Genomic DNA, 25,939 nt, shown 5'->3' on the forward strand with positions numbered 1-25,939 from the left:
CAAAGTTGACATTTCATATTGGATGTGATGGGGATGGTCTAACTAAGACATGATACCTGAACAAAGGCTTAAAAGGAAGGGGATGCCGACAGCCATTAAGATAATGTGAAAGAGGGAATTAGAGCTTTCTAAGGCCACGAGGTAGGAGTGTTTCTAGGAGAGTGAGACAGAGAAGCAGGTGTGGTGTGGAACACAGCAGGTAAAAGCTGGAGAGGCTGAAAGAGGGAAGGAGGGGATCTTCAGGCCACTGGGGACCAGTGGGCAGTAGCAGCGCTTGCCTCTGCTTGGTGGTGCTCCTAAGCCATGCGTGTGGAGAAAAGCCATGGTGCTCCTAAGCCATGCGAGTGTGGAGAAAAGGACAGTGAGGAGCTGACTTGAGATTGAAATGGATCAGCCTGGCAACAGTGTCGTAAACACAATATGGAGAGGCAAATGTGCAGCTTCAATTCGGGTCTCTTCTATTTACTTCCTAGCAATCAGGAAGCGCTCAATAATGGCCTTCCGTGCTTATTTATTCATGTGTTTTGCCTTTTACTAGGAAAAAGTGTAACAGAGGCTATCACAGAGAAATACCGACTCACACTACTGGAAGGAACCTTGAAAATAAATTTATTTCACATTGGTTCAGTCAGGTAACATCCTAGTAAATGACTCAGACACTCCTAGTGAAAGCTTCAAAACTTCTTAAAAATCTACACTCCAAGGCTTTACACATACATCTTTCACAAAGTCCTCCTATATGTCAAACTCTATAATGTATAATTTATTCCTCTTTTTTAAAACCTGGGAATAGAAAGCAAAAGGCATTGAGCACACACACACACAAATGCAGATTTCTAATCATTTTTGGTTCTAATCGCACTGACCTACAGTATAAACTATGCCATAGACACAGTCCTTCCCTTTAGCTCCTAGGAAGAAATGGGCTCCTCAGTCCAGACATAATTAGAGTCACTGTTGGTATTATTCTCTTCTCATTAGGAATGGGGAGTTAATCCGCTCCCTTCAGGGCACCTTGCCTCAGCAGGATGGTGCATGTTGCCTCTAGATATGGAATCTTCAGGGAGCAGCAAGTCATTAATTCTGAGTTGGGGAAAATCACTCGGAACTCACCTAAAGCTTTTAATCCTGGTTTAGAATCATTTCCCTCTACTACAGTGAGTGACCTTTAAGGAGAAATTCTTAACCATTATTTAAATGAAGCTTAGCAGAGTAGTTTAGTATAGTCTTTTTAAAAAAAAAATGTACTTCAGGCGTTAAAGTAGAGTAATCCATTTAAATATCTGACTTAGATAAAAAATTAGTAAAAGTTTATTAAAAAAAAACAAAAAAAAGTCAACAACCTAGTTTCCTAAGATAAAAATGGTTTGTATCTATGTATGTATAAAATATAAGAAACATACACCCATATAAATAATCTGTTAAAGTTCCTCCTGCACTGGAGCCATTCATCCCAAGGTGCTGTGAAATAAATCACCACTTCATGAAGCTTCCAGAGTCACCTTGTCTCAGGTCTCTAAGGTCAGAGAACAGCGGCCTGACCTTCAGCCTTGACTGTGATCTGGGATACCTATGGCACAGCCAGTTATTACAGAGCCTCCATTGGTCCTGACTTTTGTCTTCAGGACTGATGATAGTACAGTATAATGCTGTACAGACAGATCCTCATGTAGGTCAGACTGGCCTTGAACTCCTTCAATCTGTCTCTCAAATGATAGTATCAAACAACATCAAGCTCCTCAAGGCTGCATAGTAAAATGCTTCATCCTTGGTTCTGGGCTCAAGTTTGAATTTGTCATAAACTATTTCCATGTGTTTGGAGTCTATAGGTTCCATTTTTAGAGATTTCCAGTATTCTTTGCTCCATTGACAATCTCCTATTCTGTCTCAATGTGCTTTTCACTAACCTGAATACTTTGCTGTTTTTCTCCTGTATGTAACTATATCTTCAGTTCATCCTCTGTGCTTTATTTTAAAGGTTTACATTCTTAAACCTTTACTTTCTGTGGTGTTAAAGGCTTTGCTCAGTGTCAGTGAGGTAAAGCTAAAAACAACTTGGGCTTTCATATGTAGAAATGACAGTTTACACATGGTACAGAAAAATGTCACTAACTGATTTAAAATGCAGCCTTATTAGTCAAACTGCATTTGAATCTACAAAATGTTTTAGCAGCAGGAAGAAGGAAGATGCAGGCTACCTAAGGAGAGAAAGATTAGGCAAATGTTGTAGGGGAAGGCAGTGGCATGAAATCTGTGTAAAAGAGACAGATGGATGAAGGTGTTTTTAGGCAGACAGAATAATATTTACAGGGATCTGGAAGTAGGAAAAATTGAAAGGCAGATAATCTCTCCGTGCTCCAACCCTGTAAGAACACAGAAGAGGGAAGGCTGTGCAGATATCTTGTAGCTTCTGGGGTGAGGGTAGGCTAATAATGTAGATGTCGACCCCCTTTCCACGGGCAATGGAACCAGTTAGAAATCACTGGTTTTCAGAGCTGACACTGAAAGATGTTCTGACCAGTGACTGAGGGTCAAGAGTGACAGCACAAGATTCAGAAGTAGATGTCAGTGAAGTCAAGGTAAGCAGCTGAGGACGGAGATACGGAGGAAAACCTCAGTGGCAACATGGCATAGAGCAGTTTTTCTTTTTTTTTTTCAAAATGGGGAATGATTTTCTACAAGTTGGCTCAAATTCTGAATCCAATCTTTTTCAAATTGTATACTTTTTTCTTTTTCTGTTTCCTACAGTGGTCATATCCAGCTTTTTATATGGGTATTTCTGTATAGGGGGCATTTTTTTCCCCAGAGATTTCTGGTCTTGTATTTCTCTATCTTGTTGGTTTATTTCTTTTATTTCTGGGATTGTAATATAATTAAATTCAGTTCTTCAGGGACCCATTCTCATGCTTCAGTAAGACCAGCTGTGCCTTTATTTGCTTTATGTGAGTTTCCACATAATATTTTCTTGAAAAAAAAAAAAGCTGCTTAAAGAAATTTTGCTCTAGAAATAACCTAGAACCCCTGCTCAGATGTAGCCCATGGCAGCTTAGTACAATGATCTTGTATACTCCCAACAATACTATACCCATGAAATCTCAATGATATGGTAACAAGACATAAAAAATGACATCACACACCAACATGCCAATGTAGATGGAAGATACTTCACAAGTCCTCACCCTGTACATGAAAAGCTACTGGCAATCAATGGCTGCTGAGAGAAGGACAGCTTACAGACTGGGAAAGGATAATCACCAACCCTATATCTGACAGAAGGATAATATCCAGAATATATAAAGAACTCCAGAAGTTAAAAAGCAACAAATCAAGTAATCCTATTAAAACATGGAGTACAGAGCTAAACAGAGAATTCACAACAGAGGAATTTACAATGGCAGAGAAACACTTAAAGAAATGTTCAATGTCCTTAGTCATCAAGGAAATACAAAACAAAATTACTCTGAGATTTCACCTTACACCCATCAGAATGGCTAAGATCAAAAACTCAAGTGACAATACATGCTGGAGAGGATGTGGAGAAAGGAGAACCCTCCTCCATTTCTGGTGGGAATGTAACTTTTACAACCACTTTGGAAATCTTTCCGGTGCTTTCTCAGATAATTAGGAATAGTGTTACCACAAGATCCAGTTATACTACTCTTAGGCATATATCTGAAAAATTCTCAAGTATACAAGGACATTTGCTCAACCATATTCGTAGCAGCTTTGTTCATAATAGCCAGAATCTGGAACCAACCCAAACGTCCCTCAACTGAGGAATGGATACAGAAATTGTGGTACATTTACATTGGCTGCATTGTCTTCCTCTGTGGCCTGGTAAGGCTGCTCCCCACTCAGGGAGAGGTGATCAAAGCACCAGACACTGAGTTCATGTCAGAGACAGTCCGTGTTCCCATTACTAGGGAACTGACATGGATAATAGGCTGTGTCTGTGCAGGGGTTCTAGGTTATCTCCATGACTGGTCCTTGGTTGGAGTATTAGTCTCACAAAAGACCCCTAAGCCCAGATATTTTGGTTCTGTTGCTCTCCTTGTGGAGCTCCTGTCCCCTTCAGGTCTTTCTCTCTCCCCCTTCTTTCCTAAGATTGCCTGCACTCTGCCCAAAGTTTGGCTATGAGTGTCAGCATCTGCTTTGTTACACTCCTGGGTAGAGTCTTTCAGGAGATATTGAATTTGATAAGGACTCAAGAAGAATTGGATTGAGGAGAGGGAAGGGTGGAAATGTTATAAATTCAGTACCCCTCTATAACTATAACAAAACTATAACAAAACCAACTCAAATAAAAAGGTAGTATATCTTCCTCTTTTTAAAATTTTTTATATATTAATTACAGTTTATTCATTTTGTATCCCAGCCTTAGCTCACTCCCTCATTCCCTCCCAATTCCACCCTCCCTTCCTTATCTCCTTCCATGCTCCTCCCCAAGTCCACTGATAGGGGAGGTCCTCTTCCTCTTCCATCTGACCCTAGCTTATCAGGTCTCATCAGGACTGGCTGCATTGTCCTCCTCTGTGGCCTGGCAAGGGTGCTCTCCCCACAGGGTGACATAATCAAAGATCCAGCCACTAAGTTCATGTCAGGAGACAGTCCCTGTTTTTCTTACTAGGGAACCCATTTGGATACTGAGCTGCCATGGGCTACATCTGTGCAGGGGTTCTAGGTTATCTCCGTGCATGGTCCTTAGTTGGAGTATCAGTCTCAGAAAAGACACTTGTGCCCAGATTTTTTGGTTCTGTTGCTGTCCTTGTGGAGCTCCTCTCCTCTCCAGGTCGTATTATCTCTCCCTTCTTTCCAAAGATTCCCTGAACTCTGCCCAACATTTGGCTATGAGTCTCAGCATCTGCTTTGATACACTGCTTTGATACACTCTTTCAGAGACCCTCCATGGTAGGCTCCTGTCCTGTTTCCTGTTTTCTCCTTTTTCCAATGCCAATCCCGTTTGCCTTTCTGAGTGAGGATACATGCTGGAGAAGATGTAGAGAAAGGGGATCCCTCCTCCATTACTGGTTGTAAACTTGTATAACTACTTTGGAAATCAATCTGGTGCTTTATCAGACAATTAGGAATAGTGCTTCCTTGAGATCCAGCTATACCGCTCCTAGGCATAAAACCAAAATATTTTCAAGTATACAACATGGACATTTGCTCAACCATGTTTGTAGCAGCTTTATTCATAATAGCCAGAACCTGGAAACAACCCAGATGCCCCTCAATGGAGGAATGGATACAGAAATTGTGGTACATTTACACAATGGAATACAACTCCGCAATTAAAAACAAGAAAATCATGAAATTTGCAGGCTAATGGTGGGATCAAGAAAAGATCATCCTGAGTGAGGTATCCCAGAAGCAGAAAGACACATGGTATATACTCACTTAAGAGTGGATATTAGGCATACAATATAGGATAAATATAGTAAAATCTGTACACCTAGAGAAGCTAAGCAAGGAGGAGATGCTGGGTATCTTCCTCTTTTAATGGGGTATAAACAATTAGTTTTTGGGAGAAGATTAAGCAATGCTTTAAAGATACGTGGTATTTTGTTTAGCCATAACTTGATATCTCAAAAAGTTCTCTTCCCACCCAGCTTGCTCATCAGAATTGTGTATGTCAAATTTTAGAACCCTCAAATTCATAGCAACTTATAATAACATCATATTACTAATAATATATGATATAATGTAATTGAGCGACCCTAAAAACCAAATCAGGAGAAAAAGGAGACAGATGGTTCCTGGACTTTTTGAATGATTGGCAGTGACATTTAACTAAAGGGAAAAAAAGAGGGTGAGGCTCATTGTGCAGCGAGTTGAAATTAAGTTCAGCACCCAGGATTCAGTTAGGTAAACAAGCCCAAGCTCAGGGGGACTCTGAGCTCAGAGATCTGGAAGCCATCAGAATTGCATTAGAGGAAAAAGCTCAGCAGGTAAATTGGCTGAGGAGGAATCTCTGAAGGAGGAGTGCAAGCCTGTTGGAATGGCAACAAAAGAAGGTAGGGTGGGCTAATATTAAGGGAGGGCAGGCAAAAGCAAATTAAGAAAACTGAGAGCTAAATATCAACACAGTAAGTAAACCACAGCAGAGAAATCACCACTGAGTTCCCAGTCAATGGGAGCAAAGGTTAGTGTTAGGTGCGAATACCCCTTGGCTCTGATTCTCCTCTCCTTCAAGGGAACAAAGCACTGATTCTTTAGTGTGGGGTGGGCGGTCTCTCAGAAAGTTTCTGTCCTAGACTCAGCCAGCCTAGCTGACTGCACTGAAAAGCAGACAGTTGTCCTGAGGTTGGGGGAGGCGGGGGGAGGATAGGAGATGAACACCCTGACAGGGAGACTGTGTGCCGACAGGGAGGCTATTGTTTCTCTCGTCTCTTGTCTCTATTCCTTCCCGACTTTTGTTGCTGGAGGATAACGGACACACACTGCTGTGCCCGGGTCCAGGTGAGCTCTGGGGAGTCCAACTCACATCCTCACACTTGTTTGTAAGTGCATGGCCCACCACGTCTGGCCTGACATCCTCTGACACTCCACTGCAGGTTTTGTCACATAAAAGCCCAGGTCTAAGCTAGAGTGGAAGCTCTCATGACCACTGGAAGCCTAGAGAGGGAATAAGGAAGCACGGTGCCCTTCTGTTGCCTACAGTAAGTTAAGAGAACAGGTAAGATTCGAGAACTGAGTAACAGATGTCATCTTTTGAGGAGGGATATTCAAAGTCCTGTTACAGGGGTGAAAATGAGGATAATGTTTGTAGCCGTAGACGCACAAAGGATAAGCAGGGACGCGAGCGTACAGAGAATCGCTGACTGTGAGAAGAAAGACGTGGAAATGGACCGTAAAGATGAGAACGGCTATTGTATGGGGAGAGGTGGCCTGCCTGGGTGTGCAGAGGAACGGGAGGCTTATGTAAATGAAGATATTTGAGGGATCTTTGTTCAGAATTTTAGAATTTAACATTTTCAAGTACAACACACTTCTTTTCTCTCTTGGGTGAAAAACAAAACAACAACAAAACAAGGTCAATAGCAACAATGCACTCCTAGCATGATGCTACAATGCTTTGAAATCTGGGAACAACGAGAAAGCCATAGAAACACGACAAGGAGCCACAGCATCTCAGTTTTGCCAGCACTCCAGCAAGGGCACCAGCCACGCTCAGCCTCATCCCCCCCACATTACCAGGGCTTTCCTTTCCTTCGGGACAGTCTTCAAGGGGTGATGCAACGCGTTCTCTTGGTTCCATCTCCAAGCAGGTGCGTAAACCGCCCACACTTGGTTTCTGCCGGCCTCTCTGCAGTGTCGCCCGCTTCACTGTCAGAATCAGCGGCATAAAAGCAGGAGGCTGTGAGCCACCCAGCCTCAAGGGCTTCTTACACCAACAGCATTGAACTCCACACTTGGAGCTGAGGAAGCCTCTAAGATATGCAAATGTTTTGTTGTAGATGTCAAGGATGAGGCACCTGTTAACCCCCTGCATTCTATCAAGGGGACACATTGTCTGCATAATTTATTCTGTGGTTTCTCAGGATCTGGAGTGTCAGAGAACACAACGGAAATTGGTAAAGCAATTAACGCGCACAGTGTCTCCCCCCACCTGTGCAGGAGTGGGTAACAGTGGCAATTGCTCAGGCAAGTCTCCCTTGCAAACGTGGCCCGTCCCAGGCTCGCACATTCCCAGGGCATCTCTTACCCAGACAAACTCACGCTGTCCTCTCAGCTTGTGCGAAATGTGTGCAGCTGCCAGGGGAAACTTGATCAGCGCTGCAAACTGAGAAACTGGCTAGAAGTGTCTGTCAGGATGCTCAGCTCCTACCACCCAGCCTCTGGGCAACTGCCTACTTTTCATTGCTGCCAGCCAGGCTGACTGAGGCTGAGAAATGGAGGCACTAACGCTGAATACCCCCTGTCTCTCTGTGATGACTTTGGAAAGCTGCCCAGCTTGTGCATCTGCCTTGGCTTCATAGCGTGTACTTCAGAGAATGAAGCTTTCAAGAGAGACACTGAAAACAACCACATCTATTCACAGAGGGATAGTGACATTTCTTCTTTCTTTGAGGGACAAGTGCCTACCTCGTTACTTTCTGCCCTCGACATTGTAGCTGCTGGTGAATGTGTGGAGACAGGAAGTACTTACTTGGCACACAAGTCCTGTGACTAGTGCCATTGTCCAGCTGGCGTGTCTGAAGGACACTACTTAGTTCAGAGCTCAGGAGGGAAGGCTGAGAAGAGAGATGAAACTGTAAGTGCAGCTAAGCTAGGGTCCTTATTGGGCTCCTATCTCCCCTGTTCAACCTGTGGTACCTATATTTTCTCTTTCCTCTTTGTGTTTGTTTGCTTTTCTCTATGGTTAAAAAAAATGGCCAATGAGCTTTATTTGTTTTCAGCTGAAGAAACTGAGCTGTAATGTATTCTGATTTACCTGAGGGAATGGACAAACCCCTCTGGTGCTGTTCCAGTCATCTGACTTAATGATTACAGTACATATTATAGTCAAACAGATAAAATGTTCAAGTTCCAGAGATTTAAGAAAGAGATTCTGATAGGGTATAGGAATTCTTGGCGTGTGTTTTAGGGTGGTGTAGTTAACAGGCCTTTCTGAATATTCTTTAAGATGTGCTCCTCTGACACAGAGCTCTGTATGAAGTCCTGAGAGGTCCACTTTCTAAAAGGGAAAGAGTCACCGAGGATCAAGCCTGTCACCACTGAGGCTTTGAAACCTGACTTATCAGAAGTCTATGCCTGCTTGAAATGGATATACACAAGCAGTGTCCACCAGCAGATTCTTCAAAGGAGAAGAAAGGGAGCGTGAGAGATGAAATCAGAGCGAAGAACGGAAAGAAGAGGAAGTGACTGTACTCTGTGCAGAGGAGCTAAGGGGCAGGTGGGCAGAATGCATAAGAACAGGGCTTCTTAGAGGCATAGTGCTTTGACCTTTAGAGTACATTACTATAGCAACAAGTCTGGAGCGCAACTATTTGCATATGGCTTGTCTTGCTGCCCTCAGAAAGGGATTAATGCTGGCTTTACAGAAATAGGTAAGTTCCTTCAAAGGTGGGGTATTATAAAAAGAGGTGTCTGGCCCCTCCCACTCTCTTGAGCCTCTCTTGCCACCTATGGGTGCTTTCAGCCTTGCTAATGCCCCCTGGCTTTCTTTCGGCCTTGCTAATGCCCCCTGGCTTTCTTTCAGCCTTGCTAATGCTCCCTGGCTTTCTTTCAGCCTTGCTAATGCCCCCTGGTTTTCCTTGGTCTTGCTAATGCCCCCTGGCTTTCTTCGGTCTTCTAACTCTCTCACCATGTCATGTTCTTTACCTTTTGGTATCCCTACCACCAAGAAAAAACATCACCAGATGCAGCCCAACATTGGATGACAACTGCCATCCAAACCAAGCCCTCTTCCTTTCTAGCTAACCAGAGTGCAGTGTTACATTATTAAAAATGAAAAGCAGACTGAACCAAGAGAGCAGCAGCAACTTGGAAACATTATCAAATTATCCAAATTACTTTGAAGACAGGTTTCCAAAAATTGTAATTTCTTTCAGAACATATTTCCCTGTCAACATTATAGAAGGAAATATAACAACACATAAAAATTATGACAGAATGTACAAACTGTAGAAGGAATGTGTACAGTTGCAACTGTTATTTTTATTTAAAAGATTTATAGAGCATGAAGAAGAGCTCACAAAAACCTAAATATTTTGTTGTTAGTTTTAAAACTATCTTAAAGAGAAGTATTTTTAGTGGTCTTTATTTTAACAGGGGGAAAAAATCATCCCTTAACAGTGATATGGACAATAGATGAAGATTTTTGGAACGTTTATTCTTTATTCAACAAAATACCACAGAGTCTCTCTCAATCTCTCTTTCTCTCTCCCCCTCCTATCTTCTCCACTTTTCCCTCTCTCTTCTCTCTTTCCTTCTCTGTATACAGTGGAAAGCAGATTTCTTGATAACTCCCCTATGCAGGTCCTTTTACTAACTGGATACTTTCCAGTAAAGATCTTTTTACTTTTGTTAAATTTAAAGCTAGTTTTGCACACACATATTTTCCTTGAGGCAATATATACATCTATTGCTATATTCTTTGCTATATTGCAAGTTTATTCCAAAATTTGGAATAAGACAGGTACTTAAGCAATACTTTATGAAAACATGCTCAAATAAATGAGTCTGAATATTCATTATTGAATTATTATTTTAGTGTATACAAAATTTGCCAACACCTAACAGGACAAAAGACTAGGTATTAACATGTATTGATTTCACTTAATCTTCCTGTTATTTTAAAACATAGGTATTAGCGTATCTATTTTGCAGATGAAGAAAGTGAAGCTTATAGAGACTATCTGGGCCATGCCTGTCTGGTGTTCAGGTCTGGGACCAGTTTAAATTGTCCCATGACAAAAACAGATAGCTGCCTATGCATTATGTGGATGGACTGTCGGAGAACTCTAGAATGCACTTGATGAGAAAGCAAATATTTGTCACTGAGTTACGGAGCTTGTTTGACCAACTGTCAGGCTCATGTAATAGAGAAGACAGGAAAGGACTTGCGTAAGAAACAGCTAATGTCTCCTCTGAACTTCAAAGCTTTAATTGTCTAGACATGCTGAAGTGGCAGAATAATATGCTTCTTCCCTTCTCTTGGTATTTTTCTTGTTTTCTTTTCCTTTAAAGCAGATGGTTTTTATGATGCTGACTGACTCAGGAGAAAGACACCCAGAACAGCAATCAGAAATCCTCCTTCCTTCAGCTTCTCAGTTCTAAAATGCCAGTGCTTTCACAGGCACCTGGAAGCTTGTGGCATAGGCAAAAATAAGGGAGGGGAAGATCAAAGAAGTAAGCAGAGTTTGCTGAATGAACATGAGAATGCATTGGTACTTTTGAGGAACAGTTGCTGAACTTGAGTTCAATGAATGAAGCATGGAGGAATAGATTCAAGCAAGGTGCTCCTCACTGCACAGAAAACTGTATCCTTATCACTGATGGAAGCCCCATGGAGGACGGTTGCTTTGGAAATGGAGCAAGAACACAATGCACATGTTTTCAGATAAACCCCGAGGAGACAGAAAATCTCAGCATGACATTGTATGGAGGAAATATCCAGGACACACAGCCAGAAGTGTATCAGAAAATGCCAGGACAGAAGAGACACTCTCCTCCCCCCGCTAGAATTGTTTCTTCAAGCAGACTCTCCAAGCTTAAAGGCAACATGAGAAAGAGAACAATCACTGAAAAGAGGAGAATAATGGCTCAAAAATTTGTTCTGAAACCATAATGGTAATCAATGTTTGAAAATTTCTTCTAAATCTCTCGTCATCCTATTTATTTTATATGCTTTTTCTCCTTAATTGAAATCTGAGTACACATTGCTCCAGTGAGGATAGTTTAAGGTAACTATCCTTGATGTTCAAGCTCGACCTCCGAATGACATCATTGCCCCCATTTAATTTATTGTGAAACAAAGCGACACTAAATTGATCAGCTGGCTTTGGACCCTTCCTAATTCAACTAGCATATTTTGAGATATTACCTTCACATATTCACATACATTATTTTAGTGTTAATCACCAACAAAACAAACAAACACAAAACCCATACGACATGTTCTTCTGTATTTGAGTCTGACATCACTGGACCTCTTCTGCCTCCCATGAGAATGTGGAAGTGGTAAGTACCATCTCTCCATCCTTTTTCTCATCCCTTTCTTTACCTGTGGCTTGGACAGATATTCTCATAACAAATTTGCTCCTTGTGAAGTAGATATTGCAGAAGAGAGATTTAAGAGGTAAAATACCTATGAACGATGAAAACAGGCAAGAGAGGCAACTAAGGAGAGCTCACTCCAAAGAAGTCTCCTCCTTCAGCATGGAGAGGCAGAAGGAGGACTTGGGGGAGGGCTATGGATTTCTCTGCCTTTCTGAACAAAGGCTGTGAAAGCAGAGTGCTGGGTTTCCTGTCAAGGCAAATGGCCGGCATGAACAGCATCACTGGGTTTCCTGCTGAACTTGGAGCTGCCTGGGAAGAGAGGGCCTTGGCAGGAAGTGGGGCTTGGTCCTGAGGGACCTGTAACAGCCAGGCATCAGCCAGAAGACTTCCTCAAGCCAGGTACTGCTCTTGGACGGAGACTGTGGTAGTACACCATCATGGCTTTCACAGTTACCGTTGTTTCCTTTCAAGGTACACTTCTTTTTTAATGAAATTTTTATTTTTTATATATTAATTACAGTTTATTCATTTTGTATCCCAGCTGTAGCCCCTTCCTCATTCCCTCCTCATCCCACCCTCCCTAATTCTTACCTTTTTTATGAATATTAATTTAGAGTGGTCTTATGATTTCTTGAAAGGAAAAATTGTAAAAGGATTTAGGAAGAGAAATACAAATCAGACCCGCTTGTCCTAAATTATCTGTCAAGCATCTGAGAATGCTTGAAAGCCATCCTGTCAGAACAAGTTACTCTGACCAATCCCACTACATTGAGATTCTGAGCGTTCCCATGAGCCAGTTGGTGCCTGTATAAATCCCGTTAATGTAAAGTTCTTAGGGCGAATATTTGAATGGCACAAACACCATAATAATATCTTGGCTAAAACAACATAAAATTCAGCATTTGATTAAAAAGACTGTAAAGAAAAGGAGGTTCCCGAACTTTCTTTGTGAAATGGCTGACAAAAGTCTTTATGATGCATTTAAAGTGATTTTTATTGACCAATTTTCTTCCAACAGAAGAGAAGTAAGCAGGTGGGTCGGCAGTAAAGAATTGCAGCTTATTAAAGTCAATTTACTTACCTGTGAGAATTAGGAAGATAGTGAAATCGAATGAAAGGGAGGCTATTTTACAAGCCAGTGACTGAAAATGAGGACAGAACATTTTTAATATTATTTCTTTCTAAGCAAATTGCATAATAATAAAAACTTGAAGTTCTCACCTGAGCTTCATTCTGTGAATTCAGTTTGTTCCCCTGAGGGCTGATGTATTTAAGTTGTATGTTCTCCAGACAGAGACCATATTAACAGTCCCCCTGCCTCTTGCTTTGTTGTAAATCTCTCTCAGTGGGAAAGTAGGTCTCCTTGAGAGGAGCACCATCAGTGAAGAAAAGCTTTGTTCATAGCTTGCCAATACCGTCTTCTATTGTATTAGAATAGGATCTTACCCCCTGCCCGAATTAGCTCTCTAAGGCTGTCATAACACTCAGTGGCTAACAAAATTATCTTCACAGAACTCTGGAGGCACTAACCCAGGATTTAGGCATAGGCAGAATGTTTTCTTCAGGAACCATTTCTGCTTCCAGGTCAACTTTATTCTGATTTCTCCATGTGGCATGACATCTATACTTTTCTGCTTTAGCCTTTGTATGAGACCTCACTCATAGTAGATTAGGGCCTACACAGAGTTCCAATTTAACTCTATGTATTTAGAGTCACCACATGTAAACATAGTTGTAACTATGAGTTCTTAATTTGTGTGTGTGGGCTCGTGTGAGTGTATATGTATTCGTGTGTGTGTGTGTGTGTGTATGTGTGGGTGTGTCTGAGAGCCTCTGTTGCCATCTCTGAACTACCACATACTTCTTTTTCAGTCAGGGCCTTTCATTAGCCTGAGGCTCATCACACAGGTTAGACTGTCCAGCCAGCAAACCTTGAGGATCTGCCTGTGCGGGCTTCCCCAGCCCTGTGATTCCCAGTGTGAGCTTACAGACATGTGCCAACTGTGCTATGAATCGGCACTGAGTGTGTTAAAACACTGAGCCCTATGGGTGAACTGCATTTTAACTGAGATAATAAATGCTTGTGTTTCAACCAAGTTACATCTGTGGAAAATTTACAGAAGACATTGGGTCCTCATGTTAATGGCATTTTTAAAACTGGTAAAACTCAGTTCAAACCTGAGCACCCCGGAACTAGAAAGGGTCCAAAGCCAGCTGATCAGTTCAGTGTCACTGTTTCACAATAAATTAAAAGAGGGGTGATTATGCCACTCAGTGATACAGCTAACATTCCCATCATGCTACATTAAAGCCCACATTAAAGGCACAGTCTACAGCAAGAAAAATGTGAAAAACCTCCCGGAAAGAATATTAGCTGGTTGAGTTCTCATTCCCATCTAAATCCTGTGACTACTGGAACAAGTATAGACTCCACAACTTGCGGCCCATGCCGCAAGAGAGGGCCCACACCTGAAACTGCTTGGATGGCTAGGAACCAGTGGCTGGAGAGCCCAGAGACCTAGCATAGAACCACACATGACGAGTAAAAAAAGAAAAAAAATCTTAAGAGCTTGTGGGCCTGATAGCTTGTTGGATACAGGATTGACAAACAAGGAGAACCTGGATTAAACAAGGTAGAAGGTGATGATTGACACTCTGGTTGTCCTCTCATCTCCACACTCATGCTGTGGCACATGTATACTTGCTCTCAGATACATGAATGAGTATCCACACATCACATACATGCACACAAAAATATTGCTAATATTTACTGGTAGGTTATTACACTAGACCCTCCTCATGTGAGAAGTATTCTCTTAGCTTTTTAGTAGACACTTAAAACCACTGCTGGCATCTGTCCCTATCCTGTATCACACCAAAGGCAAACGACTACAGGTTTACAGGATGAGCCCAGGTCAGGAACATGACAATCAAGCAGGACAAACAATAATACTTACTGAATGACCATTGGCATGTTCCTACGACCTATTCCCAGTTCTGTAATGCCACTATGATGCTACCTATTTCTGCTCGATATTTGATTCCCTCTCCCCACCCCCCACCCCTGCAAAAACATATGGTGTGCTTGCTCCTTGCGGTTGGCTCCATGTGTACATGCACACATCCTTACCTGGACCCAAGATTTCTATGTCATGGTCCAACTCATGCCTAGGGTAACTTACCAGCCTGAGGAGGCCTTCTAATGGCCTAATCGCCTATGAGGACTAAATGGGAGCTAGCCAGGGCTATACTAGTCTCCTTACTGGTAGGAATTGGGACTGGGGTATCAGCCTTTGTCATTCAGGACAAAATTTATAAGTTTACCCGAGCCGCCATCAACTTGGACTTAGCAGAAATAGAAAGTCCATGACCCACAAATGGAAGAATCCTTATCCTCCCTAGCCGAGGTTTTACAAAATATAAGGCGCCTACACTTATTGTTCCTCTAACAGGGAGGGTTATGTGCAGTTCTAGAAGAGTGCTGTTTTTATACAGATCATTCTGGGGTTGTTAAGGAATCCATGAGCCTTCTAAGAAAAAGACTACTTGATTGAAAAATAGAAGGGGGACAAAATCAGAGCTGGTATAAAAATATGTTTAACTGGTCTCCCTGGCTTACCACTCTGGTCTCTTCCTTAACTGGGCCTTTGCTGATTTTACTATTACTTTTAACTTTTAACTATTACTATTACTTTTAACAGCCTTTAGGAGAGAACATATTAATGCAATCCAGCTGATGGTTCTTCGAACACCTAAACAAGGACATGCGAGCAACTGGACTCATGATTGGGGTCCAATTAGCTACAAGCAGAGGGGGGAATGAAGGGCCCAAGCAGCTGTGCTGAAGCAGCTTCATAAGATACTGTAGGCCAATTGGACTCATGATTGGGGTCCAATTAGTTACAAGCAGAGGGGGGAATGAAGGGCCCAAGCAGCTGTGCTAAAGCAGCTTCATAAGATACTGTAGGCCTGAGTTACTGTTTCCTGGTAAAGCTCCCACAGTTGCTTAGACCATGTTTCTATAGTCCATATAAACGAGATACAGTAACTCAATAACCTCCCTGAAAATCAGAAACAATAACCTAGTAACCGCCTTGAAAAGCCTCCAAGAACTTGACCAATCAAATTAAAAGTTAGTTAGAAATGCTTTGCTTAGTTAGTCAAAATGCTATTGTTACCTGTGCACTTTTTGTAGCACTCTTTGTTACATGGACACACCTAGTCACCTGGGCACTCCATGAAGTCCTCCCCCATCCCCTAGACCAGCACCAACCAATTAGTTTATGGCAAGCTTGCTTCTGCTAAATGCAAACCAATCACATAACTGAAAATCTGGTTCAGTCCTTGCAAAGAATGAAAGTGACTTTCAAAACCACAATAAAACCCCAGCTTTGCAGTTACTTGGCGCTCCTGCCCTAATCCACTGTGTTGGATGGTGGTGGGTCTGAGCTTAAACCCATAATAAAGCTCTTTGTTCTTGCATACATGGTAGGTTTCCTTGTGGTCTTTGGGGACTTTGTAATCTGGGCATAACAGAATCAAGTGGGAAAAAATGTTCATACAAAATGTTTTTCCTTACACCAGTTACAGTCAGTGATTAACTGTAATTGAGAAAGGGAGAAGGTAAGTGAGAACTTTGGTGGCTGATAAGGGAATATGCAAGATTCCCTCCCCAGCGATCTTCAGACTCTTCAAAATATAGCCCTCGCAAGCTAGAGTGTCAAGTACTAACAACGCAATTACAAACGCAATGTGAGGTCATCAGCATCTTATCTAAAAATTGTCCTTCAGAGCAAGTATTATTATTGGGAATAGTTTGGTTGTTCCTTAAATGGCTCTTTTTTTTCCTTACCATGTATTAGTGTGCGTTGACATAGAAAATCTATATGTTTCTTATCAATAAATATGAACCCAGGGAGTGTTGTGGGCCAGTCCATGAGCTGGAAGACAAAAAAAAATCATGAAGGCTCAAAAGAACAGTGATGATTGGCGTGAGAGTTAACAGCTGCCAAGAAGAAGTGCAGACGCTGGTTTCCGTGAGAGCAAAGGAGTAAGCAGTGACTTGTCTGTGACAAGCATGTGAGCGCTTATTGGAGGATTAGGAAATCTGGCTGTATTCCAAGGCTCAAGCCTATGCCATGTAACAGGGTTCGTGTGAATAGGAAACATATGAACCATCAATCTATACCCCACATCTTCATCTACCCTTTACCTCATCACCCTAACTTGTTAGAATGGCAAGAATAAGTGATGATAGACTATTTAGCCTTCAACAACGTCACTCTGTCACCTACTTCAAGGCTTAGAGAACATTATAGGATGGAAGAAGAAAGAATGTAAGAGCTGAGGTTGTGGAAATGTGAAGCAGTAAGAAACCTAGATAGGGAACAGATGTTGCACTCACTCATGAACTCACTGCAGCTGCAGTTTTCTGCACAAACCTTTATTAGTGCAGTAAGCACATAGAAAAAGCCAGGAGACCCCAATCCTTTTCCAAGAAACTATTCTTAATGAAGAAGATAATACCATTTTCTTCAAGGATTGTAGTCACAGATAAATAAACAGCTCTTCTTATTAAGAAAGATAATTTAGATGAAATATACAAATCTTCCAGATTGAGAAGATGAGGAGATAAATCATCATCAAGAAAGATTTCTCCCAATAGTTCTACCTTAAGACGCAGCTATACCTCACCTGGATATACCCAAAAGATGCTCCACCATAACACAAGGACACTTGTTCAACTATGTTCATAGTAGCTTTATCCATAATAGCTACAAATCAGAAACGACCTAGATGTCATTCAAACAAAGAATGGATAAGGAAAATGTGGTACATTTACATAATGGACTATTACTCAGCTATTAAAATCAAGGACGTCATGAAATTTGCAAGAAAATGGATGGAACTAGAAAATATCCCAAGTGGGTTAGCCCAAACCCCAAAAGACATGGATGGTATGTACTCAGTTATAAGTGGATATTATCTATAACGTTCAGGATAACCATAACTCACAGACCCTAAGATGCTAAGTTACAATAAGAGCCCAAGGGAAGATGCTTGAATCTCCCACAGAAAGGGAGATAAAATAGGCATTGGAAGTGGATAGGAGAAGGAACTGGGTAGGAGAGGGGAGGGGGAGGGGGACAAAGGTGGGGATTAGGACTAGGGTCAGCAGGAGAGGGAACAAATCCAAGGTGGAGAGCATCTCTGAGACTTGCCAGAGACCTGGGCTAGGGGAGGCCCCAGGAAGTCTATGAGGATATGGAGCCTGAAGTAGCCACCTCCTATAGCCAGGAACGACCTTATCCCTCAAGTGAAGGGATAAAGACAACAACCACCCACAAAACCTTCAGCCCCAAGTTTATCCTGCCTACAAGATGTGCAGGGGCAAAGATGGAGCAATGTTTGAGGGAATGGCCAACCAAAGATCGGCCCTACTTGAGACCCATCTCATGGGAGAGAACCAGTCTCTGACACTATTAATGTTATTTTGCTATGCCTGTAAACAGCAGCCTCGCATAACTCCTCAGAGACCTCACCAACACCTGATAAAAACAAATGGAGAGAACCACAGCGAAGCATTAGACAGAGCTTGTGGAATTCTACTGAAGAGTTAGGGGAATGACTGACAGAGCCAGAGTCAAGGACTCTACAGAAGACCAACAGAGTCACCTAAAGTGGCCCATGGGCGCTCACAGAGACTGAACCACAAACCAAGGAGCATGCATGGACTGGTCCTAGGCCTCCTGCATGTAGGTAGCAGATGTGCAGGTTGGTCTTCATGTGGTCCCCCAACATGATTGGGAGCCCTCTCTGACTCTGATGCCTGCCCTTGGATCCTTCTTCCCTAACTGGTCTGTCTTGTCTGGCCTCAGAAGAGGATGTGCCTAGTCCTGCTGAGACTTGATGTGCCAGGGCAGGCTGATACCCTTGGGGAACCTCCCCTTTCTCTGATGAGAAGGAGGGGGGAGAGTGAGGGGAAGGGTGTAATAGGAGGAGAGAAAGAGGGATGAAATAAGGATGTAAAGTGAATAAATAATTTTTAAATGTTAAAAAGAAAACTTTCTCTCTTCTCTGTAATTATTCTAATTTTAACTCTATCTATCTATCTATCTATCTATCTATCTATCTATGCTCATGTTTAGTTGCCACTATTTCTAAAATCTTGGAGATACCATGTGAGCATGTTTGTGCTCACTAAAACATTCATATTACAACTTTCTTTAAAGCCCAATTACTATAATTTGAGATTAAATTAGTTGTAATTTGATGACAATTTTCAAGGAAACTCTATGCAATTAAACAAATTCATCAGAGTAAAACAATTGAATGTAGAAATAGTGCATTGTTTTTTGTTTATTTGTTTGTTTGTTTTTGTAAAGAGACATTAAAGTGTGTGCACCCATACACACATTCATACATGGGAAAACAATCAACACACACATTTTTTTTTTAATTCTTGGGCTCACAGTATTGAAAAAGAGGTTGTTGTTGAGTTCTTCAAAGAGTGTTCAAAGAGAACACTAAGGCTCTTCTCCCCCTCTGTCTGAGATATGCCAAATTCTCCAGTATTGTGAAACTTTATTATCTTTTTAACAGAGAGGAAAGGTAAAGGAAAGGTTAGGAACCAAATTCCTTTTAAGTCATCTTTGTGTCCACAATTACAGGCTTCTTTCCAATATGAGCTTTCTGTATGTGCTGAAATTGCTATGATTTGAGTGACTTAGAAGCAAGCACACATTTCTTAACCCACAGTTCTTCCTGTCAGAGAACGGAGAGCTGCTAGACTCACAAGGCATAGCACCGGGGCCCTGTACCTAAGCCAAAGCTCAGGGGGACTCTGATTCTGCTTCTAGCATGAGGACTCAGTGCTCTGCTGCTGCCAGAGAGTGGGTTCTCCTGCTGGCTGTTAGGACGACCTGGTTTTCAGCTTCCACAAATGTACTTCCTCCTTCTCCAGCTTCAAAGTCAGCAATGGCGCTCAAATCACTCACTTGTCTTAACCCACTTGACAACTGACCCTCTCTGATTCAATCAGGAAACTTTCCAAGCACAGGACAGGCTTGTGCCACTAAAGCAGCAGTTCTCAACCTGTGGTTCTCTGTCCCTTTGCGGGTCAGGAATCAGCTATCCTGCCTGCCAGGCATTTACATTACAATTCATAACAGTAACAGAATTACAGCTGTGAAGTAGCAACAAAGATAATGTTATGGTTGGGTGTCACCACAGCGTGAGGAACTCTCTTAAGGGGTCACAGCGTTACGAAGGTTGAGAACCACCGCTTTAAAGGTTCATGTGAGTAAACAGAGCTCATCTGAGTTGCCTAATTTAAAGTTTCTGATTTTTTTTTTTTTAACAAATGCAAGCTAATATCATCACTGGCCCCCAGAATTAGGGAGTTGTGCTCTGTAAAGAAATCAACTGCTTACAACACCTTTAACAGCTAGCAATTTCTTTGTCTGGCTACCTCTTACCTGCAGCAGGCAGCACCCCCCCACACACACACAAACTGAGTTGTGTTTGCTTCTGAATAAGGGGTAAACGCTGACCCCTATAGAAATGTCCTCCTTGCCGATTTCTCAGTGTTCTCCTCAGTGTGCTCTCAGTTTATTTTCTTGCTAGTCTGCTGCCCTGCAGCTCTGACATTGTCTTCTGTGGTGCTGAGTCTGGGATGGAGCTGTCTGACGAGCTCTTTCCTCAGTCCTGCACTGACTAATCATCATGGCTTCTGAACTTGTCAGTTGGAAGGAGGATTTCCCAATGTGTCTGTAGCAAAGCTCTTCACTCTTTCCTCTGCTTCTCTCTGTTTCTGGTGTTAGCAGCAGCCACCGCTGCCTTCTAGTCTTATATTTGTCACACTACCCCTTGACATGAGATAATACGAAAATGCCTGTGTTCCAGTAATATTCATCAGATGCAGGGCATACATATCAACTGACTGGAATTCACATGTGATGTGATGAACTACAACTAAATAAAAACAATTTTTCAAAATTGTATATGCCTTGGTTTATGGAGAAAAGTTACAGAGCTAGATGAACTGGTATTTTTTATATAGTTTTGATAAATTATTCAACAGTGGTATATCACAGTGATGGAATTAATGTACTTCAAATGACAAGGTTCTAAAATATTCATTTTAGTGATTTGGATCTTTTTTAATAAATGAGTTACATTGGTGAATTATATTGATATTAAAATACTCTACTCAGTTACCTGGTCCTAGTTGTAGGGATGAGCTGAGGAAACTCCGGGCACTGGGTGGACACAGTCAAAGCTTACAGCTTCCTCAAGCACTAGGATGCCATAAGCTAAATTTGCAAATAGTTATTTACTACTTGCTGGCTGCAGTTTACTGGAAGGCAAATAAAGATGAATTTGGATTCCTCCTTCAAGGCATTTACAGCCTATTAGATGAGGTAGCAGAAAAATGAATATCTGGATTCAAGGTAGAAATAATGTCTGCTGCAACAAAGATTCACACAAAACACCAAAGGAATGAGAAGGGGAAATGATTCCACCACTGAGGACTACACCCAGCGCTTTGTCTAGGGTAGACACTTTGTAAATATCATTGAGTGAGTCGAGCCTCTTACTTGCTTTGAATCATTATATATACTGGCATCAGAAGGCAGTGAAAGTGCAGTGTTCTCAAATGGAGAAATGTGAATGGTATCTCAGAGGCAGCCCAGCTTTTCCTGCTGCTGCCTTTGCTTTCTGATAAGCTCAGATTCTGTTCATTTCCAGTCACTTCCTGAATGTAGAATCTGACCCATCTTTACAGGGTCTCCAGGGTCTCCGGCACTGTCTAGCAAGCTCCTACCTTGTTTAGTCTAGAAGTTACATTTGATCCATCCATATTAAGTTTGTATATACTTTCCCTACACTACAGATCATGTTTTCTCAGTTAACAAAGTTAAAACCAGATTATCCGTTCCTTGGGGGTGTTAATATATGACATTACATTTCATTTTTATCCTCAAGATGATGGCAAAGAAGTAGAACCATGGTTTAATGAGTAGACGGGTATCTTAATCAATGTTCTATTCCTGTGAAGATACATCATGACCACAGCAACTCTATAAAACAAAGCATTGAATTGGGGCTTGCTTACAGTTCATAGGTGCAGTCCATTATCATCATGCTGGGAAGCACAGAGGCATGCATACAGAGATGGTGCTGGAGAAATAGTGGGAGTTCTGCCTCTGGAGTCATGGGCAGCAGGCAGAGAGAGCCACTGGGCCTGGCTCAGGCTTCAAAAATTTTAAAGTCCACCCCCCAGTGACACACATACGCCAACAAGGCCACACCTATCCCTACAAGGCCACACTACCTAATTCTTCTAGGTAGTGTCATTTCTTGATGATTAAGCATTCAGATATATGAACCTATGGCAGCCATTTTTAAGCAAACCACCACCAGTTAGCTATAACCACAATGAGCTTGGCTTGGTTTCTTTTGGCACAATGTTCATTTAGTGTTTAATATTTCCTAATTGATTGACTTGTGGGATGACTATCTGTGAAGATATGGAATCATATTTTATTTGGGAGGGGGCTGCCTTTAAATATTTTTGTCACATATTCTAACTCCTTGTCTGATATAGTGGAAGAATAAGTGGAACCGAAAATTCAGGAAATAGAATTGATGACTATAGACACAACTAGCTTAATTACTGTTGTCATATTAAGTCTACATACCATTAAGAGCCTGTTTCTCCAATCAAGGACCAAGCATGGATATAACCTACAACTCCTGCTTGGATATAGCCCATGGCAGCTCAGTGTCCAAGTGGGTTTCCCTAGTAAGGGGAACAGGGACTGTTTCTGACTTGAACTCAATTGCTGGCTCTTTGACCCCCTTCTCCCCGGCCGAGGGAGGAACAGCCTTGCTAAGCCACAGAGGAGGACATTGCAGCCAGTCCAGAAAAGACCTGATAAGCTAGGGTCAGATGGAAGGGGAGGAGGACGTCCCCTATCAGTGGACTTGGAGAGGGACAGGGAGGAGATGAGGGAGTGAAGGTGGGATTGGGAGGGAATGAAGGAGGGGGCTATAGCTGGGATACAAAGTAAATAAACTGTAACTAATATAAAAAATAAAAATTTAATTAAGAAAAAAGAGCCATCAAAGTATTTATGGGCTTAGTATTCTCCTAAGTAATTGTATGGGGAATCCTGGGTAATCACATTGTCATTAACTTTTCAAGTCAATTTATATTTTACACTTGAAAAAGGATTGTGTTCTTTTTGATTAATTATTATTAAACATGGACATTTTAGAAGTTTTTAGTGAGGCTGAAGTTCAAAGGCAAAAGATCCAATTAACTGTAACTGCTTCTTACCTCTTAAAATTTTTTCTATCAGCGTATTTGTTAACATACTCTTATTTTTCTTTTGTAATGCTCAACACTAAGACATTCCTTTGTGGTAGAGAGTTCACTTAGAAACATACAGTGTGGCAGAGAGTACCTTTAGTAAGCACTGGAAAATTGTGAAGTCTAAAGTGGTTAATTATTGTCTACCAGAAGGTTCAGTACTCTCAGACAGACTGGCCTTGAGTCTTGTCCCAGATAACAGTGGCTGTGCACACTGGAATGATTTCTTTTAATGCTGTGAAAAGCACTGCCTTCACAGGGTTGTGGAAAGGATCAAATAAGATAATGCATGACCTACTAACAACTCTCCACTTACCACATCCCTTTCAAGTCAGAACTACTATTATTACCGTTTTCAGAGGGAAAAACTTTCTCATTTTTCTTCCTTTACTAACAATCATCTATTTGTAAAAGTCTACTCTATCAAGACTTTCCTGGGCCTATAGGCAGTCTTTGGTTCAAAGGCCCTCTCTATTTCCTTCCACGTGATTCTAGGAATATTGAGATGTTGACTCTCACCTCATATTACATTTTTCACTTTTTAACAAAATACTGATATGCATCAAAGGTCATACAGCTGGAAGTTGTTAGGGCCAATATTAAAAGCCAGGTAAGTGGTCTGATTCCAGAGCTGCCACAAAGACCCTAATGTTCACTTCACATAATCTCCAGCCTAACTCCCAAAGTCTCTAGATGAAATGCAATAGGAAGTAGTCAGGAGCGGGGCCCTGGGCTGCACTGCATGTATTAGCTTCTTGCCTGGCTGTAGCCTATCAGCACAGCATAGTTGGCTGTAAATGGCAGGAATGTGTTCTTCCACCCTTCCTCCAGTCAGAATCTGAAACCGAAGAGTGTGCTCCTTCTACTTCTATGGGATAATGCAACTTTCCTTTCTTTTAATGTCTGGCTCCAGACATTCTATGGCCTCTGGCTACACTCTTAGACTTCGAGGTTATTATTTTTCAAGTTTTCCTTACCTCCGACAATGCCTTCACTGCTATTTGTTTCTTTTTTTTCCGCATGTGTTTTAAGGATGCTTTGCTAGCACTTAGGACCACTTTGATAATCCAGGATAAGTTCGCATCTCAAGAGCCTTAATTTAGTCACAGCTAAAACACTTGACCATGGAAGATAACCTCCCAGATTTCAGGAAGGAGAGCTGGGAGTCTCTGGCAGGCATTGTTAGGTGCGCTTCAGTGGAGCATTTGAAAATGATACGTCCTCAAATGCATGGATCCAAAATGACATACGATTTTATGTACAGTAAGGAAAACATGTAGCCTGGGTAACCAATTAACAGACATCCCCCTGCCCCAACAAAAACTGTAGGTAATACCAGAGAGCAGAAATAAACCAAAACCAAATCCATCAGATAGGGGCATTTTGCATATCTTGACCTTGGTAGGAAGTAGAGAGAAAGGAGTTTCTGTAAATTTGAGCACGGATTATGTCTAATGTCTTGTCCAGACTCAGTGCTGAGGATTCATTTCCAAACGCAATGCTCTGGCATAAGAGGGGGCTGCGTGTTCAGAGAGGCACATCTGAGTCACCCTGTCTAGAAGCGCAGAAGTGTTGGGCAAAGGTGAGGAAACTTCCAAATGGGGAGTAGGTGTGTGGCCTCCACGCTACACACACATCTGCCTTCCCATTATAAGCTCTCGAGGGCCTTTGAAGGGTATTGCATGCCAGGTGAATCTGACATGTAAGTCCAGTAGACTCTGAGAACACCTGAGGAGACTGCAGTGAAAGCTGCACCAAGCCCGCCCAGTTCTGTCTGCTGGCCCGGAGGCTGTCGGGGGAGCCCTCTTCTCAGGCCTTTCCTATGGGACCCAATGAGCACCCCTCTGCGGCGTGCTGCTCCATGTGGGAGCACAGAGGTCTCTTGTCCTGACAAGGGACAATGAAGGTCTTTGGCTGCTGTAGCGTCCCTGGGTGACAGAGGCATCTACTACAAGTCCGTCCCCTCTCAGAGGGCCCTCTGCTAACTCCGATGTCGTCTTTTTCTTACAGGATCACACCTCAGACGTCCTTTCCCATGTCTATCCTCTCAAGACTGTCTCATTGTGAGCCTGACTTATCGAGTCATCTGAAAAATACTAAAACAAGCAAATAAAACAAGATCTCCCAAAACATAAAGAACAAACAACCTCAGGATTTGTCTGGCTGTGAAACACCTTTAGGGACAGTTATCCCACAGCTGGCAGCTAAGCTACAAAGTACGAATCAGTTTTTTATTTTTATTTTTTTATTTTTCAGTTTTTAGAGCCACTGGATATTTGACTAGGCTCCCAAGACAGTGAATTTCCAATCTGTGTTCTGACCTAAGCTATTGACCGTGTTACACACTTGGATATAAACTTCTGTATCTTCCACAATTTAGCCCATCCGATTTCTTGTAATAGGAGATTGGTGTCCTGGCCCCCTCTCAAGGTGCTTATAACTATGGTGTATTATGCTCCACAGAGAAAACCTGCCTAGCATGGAAAGGCAATTTAGGAATTCTACTTTCTTTTTATTCTCCACGGGATACCCACCCCCTCCACGGGATACCCAACCCCCCAACCTTCTCTTTCCTTGTAGTCTTCCTTTGAGAAGAATTGCAACAAAAGATCAGGAAATATGTTCTTTGTATGTGCTTACTTTAAATAAACAAAGGTTATATATACGGAGTAGTAGGAATAACAGCATTAAATAAATCCCCTTTCTTCTAATTTCAAAACAGACTCAAAATACCCACACCCATACGTGTTTTCTAGAAAGCGCAGTTGGACTGACTGTGGCCTATCCATAATCCAGGGGGAGCTGATAAGCTAGAAACGACAAGTATCCACCTGATCC

The 25,939-nt window shown here is 42.0% G+C and overlaps 1 protein-coding gene and 1 long non-coding RNA gene across 3 annotated transcripts in view; one reads left to right on the forward strand and one right to left on the reverse strand.

The window, feature by feature from the left end:
* Nkain3 (sodium/potassium transporting ATPase interacting 3) overlaps window positions 1-25,939 on the reverse strand; it is a 593,086-nt gene that overhangs the window by 185,861 nt on the left and 381,286 nt on the right. The window lies entirely within an intron of this gene.
* On the forward strand, window positions 8,633-25,378 carry LOC132654769 (uncharacterized). The gene is made up of 3 exons (XR_009592483.1): window positions 8,633-9,050; window positions 10,693-12,195; window positions 25,112-25,378. It is a non-coding gene; the product is annotated as an uncharacterized LOC132654769 (long non-coding RNA).

This window comes from Meriones unguiculatus, chromosome 6 (assembly GCF_030254825.1).
Source record: "Meriones unguiculatus strain TT.TT164.6M chromosome 6, Bangor_MerUng_6.1, whole genome shotgun sequence".
Classification (NCBI taxonomy): Eukaryota; Metazoa; Chordata; class Mammalia; order Rodentia; family Muridae; genus Meriones; species Meriones unguiculatus.